This window comes from Balaenoptera ricei, chromosome 2 (genome assembly GCF_028023285.1).
Source record: "Balaenoptera ricei isolate mBalRic1 chromosome 2, mBalRic1.hap2, whole genome shotgun sequence".
In the NCBI taxonomy this organism is placed as follows: domain Eukaryota; kingdom Metazoa; phylum Chordata; class Mammalia; order Artiodactyla; family Balaenopteridae; genus Balaenoptera; species Balaenoptera ricei.
Genome location: NC_082640.1, coordinates 55,195,111 through 55,208,500, shown reverse-complemented (window position 1 = coordinate 55,208,500; position 13,390 = coordinate 55,195,111). Strand labels below are relative to the sequence as shown.

The 13,390-nt window shown below is 55.0% G+C and overlaps 7 non-coding genes across 7 annotated transcripts; all 7 read left to right on the top strand.

The window, feature by feature from the left end:
- The first annotated feature begins 1,775 nt into the window (after nucleotides 1-1,775).
- LOC132361539 (small nucleolar RNA SNORD116) lies at nucleotides 1,776-1,867 on the top strand. Its single transcript, XR_009501822.1, has one exon. It is a non-coding gene; the product is annotated as a small nucleolar RNA SNORD116 (small nucleolar RNA).
- A 2,440-nt stretch (nucleotides 1,868-4,307) lies between these two features.
- Nucleotides 4,308-4,399, top strand: LOC132361253 (small nucleolar RNA SNORD116). The gene has a single exon (XR_009501559.1). It is a non-coding gene; the product is annotated as a small nucleolar RNA SNORD116 (small nucleolar RNA).
- Nucleotides 4,400-4,788: 389 nt separating this feature from the next.
- On the top strand, nucleotides 4,789-4,880 carry LOC132361858 (small nucleolar RNA SNORD116). The gene has a single exon (XR_009502123.1). It is a non-coding gene; the product is annotated as a small nucleolar RNA SNORD116 (small nucleolar RNA).
- A 2,425-nt stretch (nucleotides 4,881-7,305) lies between these two features.
- On the top strand, nucleotides 7,306-7,397 carry LOC132361538 (small nucleolar RNA SNORD116). The gene has a single exon (XR_009501821.1). It is a non-coding gene; the product is annotated as a small nucleolar RNA SNORD116 (small nucleolar RNA).
- Nucleotides 7,398-9,838: 2,441 nt separating this feature from the next.
- LOC132361252 (small nucleolar RNA SNORD116) lies at nucleotides 9,839-9,930 on the top strand. The gene has a single exon (XR_009501558.1). It is a non-coding gene; the product is annotated as a small nucleolar RNA SNORD116 (small nucleolar RNA).
- A 389-nt stretch (nucleotides 9,931-10,319) lies between these two features.
- On the top strand, nucleotides 10,320-10,411 carry LOC132361936 (small nucleolar RNA SNORD116). Its single transcript, XR_009502199.1, has one exon. It is a non-coding gene; the product is annotated as a small nucleolar RNA SNORD116 (small nucleolar RNA).
- A 2,428-nt stretch (nucleotides 10,412-12,839) lies between these two features.
- Nucleotides 12,840-12,931, top strand: LOC132361651 (small nucleolar RNA SNORD116). The gene has a single exon (XR_009501924.1). It is a non-coding gene; the product is annotated as a small nucleolar RNA SNORD116 (small nucleolar RNA).
- The last annotated feature ends 459 nt before the right edge of the window (nucleotides 12,932-13,390 follow it).

The following is a 13,390-nucleotide window of genomic DNA, read 5'->3' as shown; positions in this document are numbered from 1 at the left end:
CTAAGCCCACAGGCTTACTGTTGGGTGGATAGATCGGTATGGCTGGATATGTCGGTGGACATAGGGTTCCCGGAACTCTTTTGGGATATCTTCAGGAGCATTTGGAGCCCCGTGTAGGGAAGGAATACAGGTGCACATTCGTGGACCATCCCAACCTTTTCCTCTCCTTTCTCAATGTGCTTCACGGCGGGTCCTTGTTCCAGCGAATGGTGCCTTCACGGCACAGTATGGTGTCTTCTCACTGGGACCGATTTGGAGCCGTTGGGATGTTTTGTCCCTGTGTGGCCTCATTGCCCCTATGTTGAGGATGTTAAGGTGTTCCTTAGGACAGCCCAGCGTCATTGCTATACCAGGTCGGCATAGCATTCCCTGAGGTTTGGAGCTCTTCCCGGAGGTCTTTGGGCCCAACCATGCAGAAAGAAGGGAGTCGGCCGCCAAGGCAACGCTACAGGTTTAAGGGCTAGAGTGAATGTGTGCTGCAGGGGTCATTTTGTCCTGCCACCTTCTGGTGCTGCGAGCCTGTGATCTCCAGCATGCATGGCTTCAAGCCAGAGAAGCCATGCCGGTTCAAGGGTCCAGGATGTTGGGTGCGTTCTCTCATTGCACGGCTGTGGGTGACACGTTGGTTTTGGAGGACCTGGGTCTCATGGTTTCTCCAAGGTCTTGTCCTTGAAGGGAAGAATGCGAATGTGCAAGGTGCTACGATAAGTTACCCAGTTGCTGCAAGTGTTTGGCCCGCCATTTTGGGCATTGGAATGGCTCCCTTGCCATTAGCTTTGGTTGCGGTCCTAGGGAAGTTCCTCTGGCTTGGCAGGAGACCAGGAAGTATGCCTGCTGGTGAGTCTCCCTTGATCAGTCCAGGGGTTCTTCAGGTGCCCTTTGTCACGGGTCCCTACGAGCCGCGTTTGATGGAGGTCGTCTTATTCAGCCAAGGGCCCTTCCCTAATGGAAGATCTCTCCCCTTGAGGGCGTGTCCACTGTGTTTAATCATAAGGGCCAAACGCGTGTTTGTTCCCATAGGGGGCACTTGCTCTTAGGCTGAGGGGGCACAGTTGTCCTGAGGGTGTCTCAGGGGATCAGGAAGACATCCTTTTGCTGTGATGGAGGGCAGATTGCTCAGGAGAGGAATTTCAGGGCCCGAGACCAGGGGGCTGTTGGTCGGTGGCACTCTTTGTCCTGATGACCGCACGCTCTGAAGGCGCCAGTGCCACGATGCTTTCACGTTTGCCTGCGGACACACAGGCAAGATGGACAGTAAATGAAATGTTGAGGAGAGATAGAACACACAATGCTGGGTGGTATCGCCCTTTCCCTCGGTGCGCCTGTGCACCCTCCTCAAGCATGCGTGTGTTCTCTCACCCCGAGCCAGGTGGAATGCCAGGGAAGGAATGCCAGCAGCAGCCTGGGGCCATCCGTTTAATCCCTGATACCCGTTGAAGTGAGGACGGTGTGGCAAGGCGAGGCCAGCCGAAGGAGTCTCAGAGGGGTGTTGGCGTGCATTCCTTGAGGATCCTGCTTTAACCCTTGTTGCGGTAAGCGACACTTCTTTGCTAAACCTAAAGGTTTGGCGATGGGAACGTGTGCACCGGGGCTACACCCTCACCTTCTGGTCTTTTCTCGGGGAACACGAGCTTTGATGCCCTGAGAACTGGCTGCATTTCCTGACCCGTGGCTCGGCTCTGCTGGCCACTTCCGTACGCTGATATGATTCAGCTCGCTGGCCGTCCCATGGTGGAATCTGCAACTTTGCATGTCCACCGTTTGAGCATGTGCTTGGATCGATGATGACTCCCACAAATGCATTCCTTGGAAATCTGAACAAAATGAGTGAGAAATCCCTACCGTCTCCTCGTTGGAACTGAGGTCCAGCACGTGGCTCCCCAAAGGAAAGTAGGGAGAGGTTCACGTTGCATTTGCGGCCGTGGGTGTCTACAGCCACGTTGTTCAAGTTGAGGGTTGTGGTCATCTCCTGGGGAGAAGAGCCATTGGGAAAGGAGCCTGGGATGCCAATCCAGGTGGGAAGGCTTGGGACAGCGTGCCGTCTCTGGGTTCCTTGGTCTAGCCAGGACTGCTGTCCCCTGCCACGGTTCAGCATGCAGGTAGGAGAGGAAGCGTGAGCCATTGCTCGTCCTGCCACCTGCACTTGATTTCTACAGGCTACCCCCACCTGCTGGTCATTGCCTTGTGGCCTCAAAGAAACAGAAGTCTGTAGGCTCAGGGTCAGAACAGGATTCCAGGCCTAGGGCAGGCTTCTTTGTCATGTTCTGCTTGGGAGACCAGATGCAGTTTAGGTTTCTCCTGCTGAGGGGAGAAATCATATGGGCCACTGTTCCTGGGAGTTTGGCCAATCTGATGGCTCCTCCTCGGGTTGTGTCCTGCTTGTGTGTGCTGTGTGAAGGGGCTGGAAAATGCCTTAGTCAAACTTGGTCACGGCAAGCTTCTTTGGTGAGGGGTGGCTCTGGCATCTTGCCGTGACACGTTGGGATCCCGGTGGAGAGAGAGTAAGGCAAGGCGAGTGAAAGAGACACGTGAGATGGCTGGCTAAGCCCACAGGTTTACTGGTGGGTGGATAGATCGACGGTGGCCATGGGGTTCCCGGAACACATTTGGGATTCCCTCAGGAGCATCTGGAGGCACGTGTAGGGAGGGAATACGGGAGCACATTTGTGGACTGTCCCGCCTCTTTCCTCTCCTTGGTCGATTTGCTTCATGGCGGGTTCTTGTGCCAGCGAATGGTTGCCTTCATGGCACAGTATGGTGTCTCCTCATGGGGGCCGATTTGGAGGCCTTGGGGTGTTTTGTCCCTGTCTGACCACGTTCCCCCTGTGTTGAAGATGTGAAGGTGTTCCTGAGGACAGCCAGGCATCGTTTCTATACCCAGCCCACATAGCGTTCCCTGAGGATTGGAGCTCTACCCGGAGGTCAGTGGGTGCAACCGTGCAGAAACAAGGGAGTTGGCTGCCAAGGAAAGGCTGCAGGTTTAAGGGCAGGAGAGGATGTGTGGTGTGGGTGTCATTTTTCCTGCCACCCGCTGGTGCGTCGAGACTGTGGTAACCGGCAAGCCTGGCCACAGGCTACAGAAGTCATACCGGTTCAAGTGTCTAGGCTGTTGTCTGAGTTCTGTCGTTGCATGGCTGTGGGTAACAAGTTGCTTGTAGAGGACCTGGGCCTCAGGGTTTCCCCAATGTCACGCCACTGATGAGGGTGAAAGTACCAGACACCACTGCAAGTTACACAATTGCTGCAAGTGTTTGCCCCGCCACGTTGGGCGTCGGAATGATTCTGATGCCATTAGCTTTGTGCGTGGGCCAAGTGTTGGTGGCCAGTCTTGGCAGCAGGCCAGGAAGTATGGCTGCAGGTGAATCTCCATTGTTCAGTCCAGGAGTTTCTCTGGTGCGTTTTGTCACTGGTCCCTACAAGCGGCTTTTGTTGGAGGTCGTCCCATTTGGCCAAGGCTGTTCCCTTGTGGAAGATCTCAGGGACCACATTTCCCCTTGAGGGTGAATCCATTGTGTGGAAGCGTATGCGCCAGGAGTGGTTTGGTTCCCCAGAGGGCAGTGGCTTTTACGCTGAGTAATCCCAGTTCCTCTGAGGGTGTCTCAGCAGTTCAGGATGACATCCTTATGCTGTGTCGGCGGGGAGGTGGCTCAGGCAGGAACGTTCAAGGCCCATACCGGGGGGATGATGGACGGCCGTGCTCTTTGTGCTGATGCCCGTGCGCTCTGAAGGCATCTGTGCCACGATGCATTCACGTTTGGCTGTGGACACACAGACATGATGGACTACAAATGAAATGCTGAGGGGAGATATAGCGCACATCGGTGGGCGGTATCACCCTTTGCCTCTGTGCGCCCGTTCACTTTTCTCAAACATCCCTGTGTTCTGTCACCCTGAGGCATGCGGTGGAGTGCCAGGGAACAAACACCTGCAGCAGCATTGGGCCCTCTGTATAGTCCATGATACCTGGCGAAGTGAGGAGAGTGTGGCAAGGTGAGGAAAGTCAAGGCAAAAGAGTCTCAGAGTGGTTTTGGCGTGAAGTCCTTGAGGATCCTCGTAGGAACCTTGTGGTGGTGAGTGGAACTTCTTTGCAGAAACCTAGATGTTTGGCCACGGGGACTTGTGCACTGAGACTACACCCTCACCTTCTTGGCTCTTGCAGGGGAACCCCAGATCTGATGCCATGATCCTTAGCTCCATTTGCAGCCCCGTGGGTCACCTCTGGCCACTCCTGACTGCTGACATGATTGAGATCGGTGGCTGCCCCGCGCTGGAGCCTGTGACTTTGAACGTGCAGCCTTCGAGCAGGTGGATTGATGATGACTCCCATAAATGCACTGCTTGGAACTCTGAACAAATGAATGGGTCTCAGGTTTCTCCGCGGTCATGTCACTGACGGGCCTGGGGGCGAAAATACAAGGCGCCAGGGCAAGTAACCCAGTTGCTGCAAGGGTTTGCCCTGCCAGTTTGGGCATTGGAATATCTCCAATGCCAATAGCTTTCTGTGTGATCCAAGGGCATCGCCTCTGGCTCAACAAGGTTCCTGGTAGAAACCTTGTGGGGGTAAACGGAACTTCTTTGAAGAAACCTAGAAGTTTGGCCACGGGGACTTGTGCCGCGAGACTACACCGTCACATTCTGGGCTCTTCCTTGGGCACCCGAGCTCCGATGCCCTGAGACGTGGGTGCACTTCCTGCCCCGTGGCTCGAGTCTGGCCGCTCCCTACTGCTGAGAGGATTGAGCTTGCTGACAGTCCGCGACTTTGCACGTCCAGCCTTTGAGCAGGAGCGTGGATCAGTGATGACTCCCATAAATGCATTCCTTGGAAATCTAAACAAAATGAATGAGCAATACCTACCGTCTTCTCATCCTAACTGAGGTCCAGCACGTGGCTCCCAAAGGAAAATTAGGGAGAGGTCCATGTTGCATTTGCTACTGTGGGCGTGCGCAGCAACATTGTTCAAGTGGAGGGTGGCGGGCTTCTCGTGCAGAAAGAGCCATGTGGAAAGGAGCCTGGGATGTCCATCTACGTGGGAAGGCTAAGGACAACTTGACGTCTCTGGGCACCTGAGTCTAGCCAGAACTGCTATCCCCTGCCGCGGTCAGCGTGCGGGTGCGAAAGGAAGCGTGAGCCACTGGTACTCCTCTGGCTTGCCATTGAGATCTACAGGCCACCCTCAAGCTCAGGTCGTTGCCTTGTTCCCGCAAGGAAACAGAAGTCTCTGCACTCAGGGTCAGAGAAGGAGTCCTGGCCAGGCCAGGCGTCTATGTCAGGTTCAGCTTGGGAGGTGGGATATAGTTCAGGTTTGCCCTGATGGTCGGGGGAAATCAAATGGGCCACTGTCCCCGGGATTTGGGCGACGCTGATGGCGCCTCCTTGGGTTGTGTCCTGCTTGTGTGTTGTGTGTGGAGAGTTTGCAAAGTGCCTTAGGCAAATCCAGGGGATATCAAGCTACTTAGGTGAGGGGTGGATTCGTTTGGATCCTGGTGGAGAGAGCAAGGCAAGGCGAGCGGGAAATACACGGGAGAGTGTTGGCTAAGCCCACAGGCTTACTGTTGGGTGGATAGATCGGTATGGGTGGATATGTCGGTGGACATAGGGTTCCCGGAACTCTTTTGGGATATCTTCAGGAGCATTTGGAGCCCCGTGTAGGGAAGGAATACAGGTGCACATTCGTGGACCATCCCAACCTTTTCCTCTCCTTTCTCAATGTGCTTCACGGCGGGTCCTTGTTCCAGCGAATGGTGCCTTCACGGCACAGTATGGTGTCTTCTCACTGGGACCGATTTGGAGCCGTTGGGATGTTTTGTCCCTGTGTGGCCTCATTGCCCCTATGTTGAGGATGTTAAGGTGTTCCTTAGGACAGCCCAGCGTCATTGCTATACCAGGTCGGCATAGCATTCCCTGAGGTTTGGAGCTCTTCCCGGAGGTCTTTGGGCCCAACCATGCAGAAAGAAGGGAGTCGGCCGCCAAGGCAACGCTACAGGTTTAAGGGCTGGAGTGAATGTGTGCTGCAGGGGTCATTTTGTCCTGCCACCTTCTGGTGCTGCGAGCCTGTGATCTCCAGCATGCATGGCTTCAAGCCAGAGAAGCCATGCCGGTTCAAGGGTCCAGGATGTTGGGTGCGTTCTCTCATTGCACGGCTCTGGGTGACACGTTGGTTCTGGAGGACCTGGGTCTCATGGTTTCTCCAAGGTCTTGTCCTTGAAGGGAAGAATGCGAATGTGCAAGGTGCTACGATAAGTTACCCAGTTGCTGCAAGTGTTTGGCCCGCCATTTTGGGCATTGGAATGGCTCCCTTGCCATTAGCTTTGGTTGCGGTCCTAGGGAAGTTCCTCTGGCTTGGCAGGAGACCAGGAAGTATGCCTGCTGGTGAGTCTCCCTTGATCAGTCCAGGGGTTCTTCAGGTGCCCTTTGTCACGGGTCCCTACGAGCCGCGTTTGATGGAGGTCGTCTTATTCAGCCAAGGGCCCTTCCCTAATGGAAGATCTCTCCCCTTGAGGGCGTGTCCACTGTGTTTAATCATAAGGGCCAAACGCGTGTTTGTTCCCATAGGGGGCACTTGCTCTTAGGCTGAGGGGGCACAGTTGTCCTGAGGGTGTCTCAGGGGATCAGGAAGACATCCTTTTGCTGTGATGGAGGGCAGATTGCTCAGGAGAGGAATTTCAGGGCCCGAGACCAGGGGGCTGTTGGTCGGTGGCACTCTTTGTCCTGATGGCCGCACGCTCTGTAGGCGCCAGTGCCACGATGCTTTCACGTTTGCCTGCGGACACACAGGCAAGATGGACAGTAAATGAAATGTTGAGGAGAGATAGAACACACAATGCTGGGTGGTATCGCCCTTTCCCTCGGTGCGCCTGTGCACCCTCCTCAAGCATGCGTGTGTTCTCTCACCCCGAGCCAGGTGGAATGCCAGGGAAGGAATGCCAGCAGCAGCCTGGGGCCATCCATATAATCCCTGATACCCATTGAAGTGAGGACGGTGTGGCAAGGCGAGGCCAGCCGAAGGACTCTCAGAGGGATGTTGGCGTGCATTCCATGAGGATCCTGCTTTAACCCTTGTTGCGGTAAGTGACACTTCTTTGCTAAACCTAAAGTTTTGGCGATGGGAACGTGTGCACCAGGGCTACACTCTCACCGTCTGGTCTTTTCTCGGGGAACACGAGCTTTGATGCCCTGAGAACTGGCTGCATTTCCTGACCCGTGGCTCGGCTCTGGCCACTTCCGTACGCTGATATGATTCAGCTCGCTGGCCGTCCCATGGTGGAATCTGCAACTTTGCATGTCCACCGTTTGAGCATGTGCTTGGATCGATGATGACTCCCACAAATGCATTCCTTGGAAATCTGAACAAAATGAGTGAGAAATCCCTACCGTCTCCTCGTTGGAACTGAGGTCCAGCATGTGGCTCCCAAAAGGAAAGTAGGGAGAGGTTCACGTTGCATTTGCGGCCGTGGGTGTCTACAGCCACGTTGTTCAAGTTGAGGGTTGTGGTCATCTCCTGGGGAGAAGAGCCATTGGGAAAGGAGCCTGGGATGCCAATCCAGGTGGGAAGGCTTGGGACAGCGTGCCGTCTCTGGGTTCCTTGGTCTAGCCAGGACTGCTGTCCCCTGCCACGGTTCAGCATGCAGGTAGGAGAGGAAGCGTGAGCCATTGCTCGTCCTGCCACCTGCACTTGATTTCTACAGGCTAACCCCACCTGCTGGTCATTGCCTTGTGGCCTCAAAGAAACAGAAGTCTGTAGGCTCAGGGTCAGAACAGGATTCCAGGCCTAGGGCAGGCTTCTTTGTCATGTTCTGCTTGGGAGACCAGATGCAGTTTAGGTTTCTCCTGCTGAGGGGAGAAATCATATGGGCCACTGTTCCTGGGAGTTTGGCCAATCTGATGGCTCCTCCTCGGGTTGTGTCCTGCTTGTGTGTGCTGTGTGAAGGGGCTGGAAAATGCCTTAGTCAAACTTGGTCACGGCAAGCTTCTTTGGTGAGGGGTGGCTCTGGCATCTTGCCGTGACACGTTGGGATCCCGGTGGAGAGAGAGTAAGGCAAGGCGAGTGAAAGAGACACGTGAGATGGCTGGCTAAGCCCACAGGTTTACTGGTGGGTGGATAGATCGACGGTGGCCATGGGGTTCCCGGAACACATTTGGGATTCCCTCAGGAGCATCTGGAGGCACGTGTAGGGAGGGAATACGGGAGCACATTTGTGGACTGTCCCGCCTCTTTCCTCTCCTTGGTCGATTTGCTTCATGGCGGGTTCTTGTGCCAGCGAATGGTTGCCTTCATGGCACAGTATGGTGTCTCCTCATGGGGGCCGATTTGGAGGCCTTGGGGTGTTTTGTCCCTGTCTGACCACGTTCCCCCTGTGTTGAAGATGTGAAGGTGTTCCTGAGGACAGCCAGGCATCGTTTCTATACCCAGCCCACATAGCGTTCCCTGAGGATTGGAGCTCTACCCGGAGGTCAGTGGGTGCAACCGTGCAGAAACAAGGGAGTTGGCTGCCAAGGAAAGGCTGCAGGTTTAAGGGCAGGAGAGGATGTGTGGTGTGGGTGTCATTTTTCCTGCCACCCGCTGGTGCGTCGAGACTGTGGTAACCGGCGAGCCTGGCCACAGGCTACAGAAGTCATACCGGTTCAAGTGTCTAGGCTGTTGTCTGAGTTCTGTCGTTGCATGGCTGTGGGTAACAAGTTGCTTGTAGAGGACCTGGGCCTCAGGGTTTCCCCAATGTCACGCCACTGATGAGGGTGAAAGTACCAGACACCACTGCAAGTTACACAATTGCTGCAAGTGTTTGCCCCGCCACGTTGGGTGTCGGAATGATTCTGATGCCATTAGCTTTGTGCATGGGCCAAGTGTTGGTGGCCAGTCTTGGCAGCAGGCCAGGAAGTATGGCTGCAGGTGAATCTCCATTGTTCAGTCCAGGAGTTCCTCTAGTGCGTTTTGTCACCGGTCCCTACAAGCTGCTTTTGTTGGAGGTCGTCCCATTTGGCCAAGGGCCGTTCCCTTGTGGAAGATCTCAGGGACCACATTTCCCCTTGAGGGTGAATCCATTGTGTGGAAGCGTATGTGCCAGGAGTGGTTTGGTTCCCCAGAGGGCAGTGGCTCTTATGCTGAGTAATCCCAGTTCCCCTGAGGGTGTCTCAGCAGTTCAGGATGACATCCTTATGCTGTGTCGGCGGGGAGGTGGCTCAGGCAGGAAAGTTCAAGGCCCATACCGGGGGGTTGATGGACGGCCGTGCTCTTTGTGCTGATGCCCGTGCGCTCTGAAGGCATCTGTGCCACGATGCATTCACGTTTGGCTGTGGACACACAGACATGATGGACTGCAAATGAAATGTTGAGGGGAGATATAGCGCACATCGGTGGGCGGTATCACCCTTTGCCTCTGTGCGCCCGTTCACTTTTCTCAAACATCCCTGTGTTCTGTCACCCTGAGGCATGTGGTGGAGTGCCAGGGAACAAACACCTGCAGCAGCATTGGGCCCTCTGTGTAGTCCATGATACCTGGCGAAGTGAGGAGAGTGCGGCAAGGTGAGGCAAGTCAAGGCAAAAGAGTCTCAGCGTGGTTTTGGCGTGAAGTCCTTGAGGATCCTCGTAGGAACCTTGTGGTGGTGAGTGGAACTTCTTTGCAGAAACCTAGATGTTTGGCCACGGGGACTTGTGCACTGAGACTACACCCTCACCTTCTTGGCTCTTGCAGGGGAACCCCAGATCTGATGCCATGATCCTTAGCTCCATTTGCAGCCCCGTGGGTCGCCTCTGGCCACTCCTGACTGCTGACATGATTGAGATCGGTGGCTGCCCCGCGCTGGAGCCTGCGACTTTGAACGTGCAGCCTTTGAGCAGGTGGATTGATGATGACTCCCATAAATGCACTGCTTGGAACTCTGAACAAATGAATGGGTCTCAGGTTTCTCCGCGGTCATGTCACTGACGGGCCTGGGGGCGAAAATACAAGGCGCCAGGGCAAGTAACCCAGTTGCTGCAAGGGTTTGCCCTGCCAGTTTGGGCATTGGAATATCTCCGATGCCAATAGCTTTCTGTGTGATCTAAGGGCATCGCCTCTGGCTCGACAAGGTTCCTGGTAGGAACCTTGTGGGGGTAAACGGAACTTCTTTGAAGAAACCTAGAAGTTTGGCCACGGGGACTTGTGCCGCGAGACTACACCGTCACATTCTGGGCTCTTCCTGGGGCACCCGAGCTCCGATGCCCTGAGACGTGGGTGCACTTCCTGCCCCGTGGCTCGAGTCTGGCCGCTCCCTACTGCTGAGAGGATTGAGCTTGCTGACAGTCCGCGACTTTGCACGTCCAGCCTTTGAGCAGGAGCGTGGATCAGTGAGGACTCCCATAAATGCATTCCTTGGAAATCTAAACAAAATGAATGAGCAATACCTACCGTCTTCTCATCCTAACTGAGGTCCAGCACGTGGCTCCCAAAGGAAAATTAGGGAGAGGTCCATGTTGCATTTGCTACTGTGGGCGTGCGCAGCAACATTGTTCAAGTGGAGGGTGGCGGGCTTCTCGTGCAGAAAGAGCCATGTGGAAAGGAGCCTGGGATGTCCATCTACGTGGGAAGGCTAAGGACAACTTGACGTCTCTGGGCGCCTGAGTCTAGCCAGAACTGCTATCCCCTGCCGCGGTCAGCGTGCGGGTGCGAAAGGAAGCGTGAGCCACTGGTACTCCTCTGGCTTGCCATTGAGATCTACAGGCCACCCTCAAGCTCAGGTCGTTGCCTTGTTCCCGCAAGGAAACAGAAGTCTCTGCACTCAGGGTCAGAGAAGGAGTCCTGGCCAGGCCAGGCGTCTATGTCAGGTTCAGCTTGGGAGGTGGGATATAGTTCAGGTTTGCCCTGATGGTCGGGGGAAATCAAATGGGCCACTGTCCCCGGGATTTGGGCGACGCTGATGGCGCCTCCTTGGGTTGTGTCCTGCTTGTGTGTTGTGTGTGGAGAGTTTGGAAAGTGCCTTAGGCAAATCCAGGGGATATCAAGCTACTTAGGTGAGGGGTGGATTCGTTTGGATCCTGGTGGAGAGAGCAAGGCAAGGCGAGCGGGAAATACACGGGAGAGTGTTGGCTAAGCCCACAGGCTTACTGTTGGGTGGATAGATCGGTATGGGTGGATATGTCGGTGGACATAGGGTTCCCGGAACTCTTTTGGGATATCTTCAGGAGCATTTGGAGCCCCGTGTAGGGAAGGAATACAGGTGCACATTCGTGGACCATCCCAACCTTTTCCTCTCCTTTCTCAATGTGCTTCACGGCGGGTCCTTGTTCCAGCGAATGGTGCCTTCACGGCACAGTATGGTGTCTTCTCACTGGGACCGATTTGGAGCCGTTGGGATGTTTTGTCCCTGTGTGGCCTCATTGCCCCTATGTTGAGGATGTTAAGGTGTTCCTTAGGACAGCCCAGCGTCATTGCTATACCAGGTCGGCATAGCATTCCCTGAGGTTTGGAGCTCTTCCCGGAGGTCTTTGGGCCCAACCATGCAGAAAGAAGGGAGTCGGCCGCCAAGGCAACGCTACAGGTTTAAGGGCTGGAGTGAATGTGTGCTGCAGGGGTCATTTTGTCCTGCCACCTTCTGGTGCTGCGAGCCTGTGATCTCCAGCATGCATGGCTTCAAGCCAGAGAAGCCATGCCGGTTCAAGGGTCCAGGATGTTGGGTGCGTTCTCTCATTGCACGGCTCTGGGTGACACGTTGGTTCTGGAGGACCTGGGTCTCATGGTTTCTCCAAGGTCTTGTCCTTGAAGGGAAGAATGCGAATGTGCAAGGTGCTACGAAAAGTTACCCAGTTGCTGCAAGTGTTTGGCCCGCCATTTTGGGCATTGGAATGGCTCCCTTGCCATTAGCTTTGGTTGCGGTCCTAGGGAAGTTCCTCTGGCTTGGCAGGAGACCAGGAAGTATGCCTGCTGGTGAGTCTCCCTTGATCAGTCCAGGGGTTCTTCAGGTGCCCTTTGTCACGGGTCCCTACGAGCCGCGTTTGATGGAGGTCGTCTTATTCAGCCAAGGGCCCTTCCCTTATGGAAGATCTCTCCCCTTGAGGGCGTGTCCACTGTGTTTAATCATAAGGGCCAAACGCGTGTTTGTTCCCATAGAGGGCACTTGCTCTTAGGCTGAGGGGGCACAGTTGTCCTGAGGGTGTCTCAGGGGATCAGGAAGACATCCTTTTGCTGTGATGGAGGGCAGATTGCTCAGGAGAGGAATTTCAGGGCCCGAGACCAGGGGGTTGCTGGTCGGTGGCACTCTTTGTCCTGATGGCCGCACGCTCTGAAGGCGCCAGTGCCACGATGCTTTCACGTTTGCCTGCGGACACACAGGCAAGATGGACAGTAAATGAAATGTTGAGGAGAGATAGAACACACAATGCTGGGTGGTATCGCCCTTTCCCTCGGTGCGCCTGTGCACCCTTCTCAAGCATGCGTGTGTTCTCTCACGCCGAGCCAGGTGGAATGCCAGGGAAGGAATGCCAGCAGCAGCCTGGGGCCATCCGTATAATCCCTGATACCCGTTGAAGTGAGGACGGTGTGGCAAGGCGAGGCCAGCCGAAGGAGTCTCAGAGGGGTGTTGGCGTGCATTCCATGAGGATCCTGCTTTAACCCTTGTTGCGGTAAGCGACACTTCTTTGCTAAACCTAAAGGTTTGGCGATGGGAACGTGTGCACCGGGGCTACACCCTCACCTTCTGGTCTTTTCTCGGGGAACACGAGGTTTGATGCCCTGAGAACTGGCTGCATTTCCTGACCCGTGGCTCGGCTCTGCTGGCCACTTCCGTACACTGATATGATTCAGCTCGCTGGCCGTCCCATGGTGGAATCTGCAACTTTGCATGTCCACCGTTTGAGCATGTGCTTGGATCGATGATGACTCCCACAAATGCATTCCTTGGAAATCTGAACAAAATGAGTGAGAAATCCCTACCATCTCCTCGTTGGAACTGAGGTCCAGCACGTGGCTCCCCAAAGGAAAGTAGGGAGAGGTTCACGTTGCATTTGCGGCCGTGGGTGTCTACAGCCACGTTGTTCAAGTTGAGGGTTGTGGTCATCTCCTGGGGAGAAGAGCCATTGGGAAAGGAGCCTGGGATGCCAATCCAGGTGGGAAGGCTTGGGACAGCGTGCCGTCTCTGGGTTCCTTGGTCTAGCCAGGACTGCTGTCCCCTGCCATGGTTCAGCATGCAGGTAGGAGAGGAAGCGTGAGCCATTGCTCATCCTGCCACCTGCACTTGAGTTCTACAGGCTGCCCCCACCTGCTGGTCATTGCCTTGTGGCCTCAAAGAAACAGAAGTCTGTAGGCTCAGGGTCAGAACAGGATTCCAGGCCTAGGGCAGGCTTCTTTTTCATGTTCTGCTTGGGAGACCAGATGCAGTTTAGGTTTCTCCTGCTGAGGGGAGAAATCAAATGGGCCA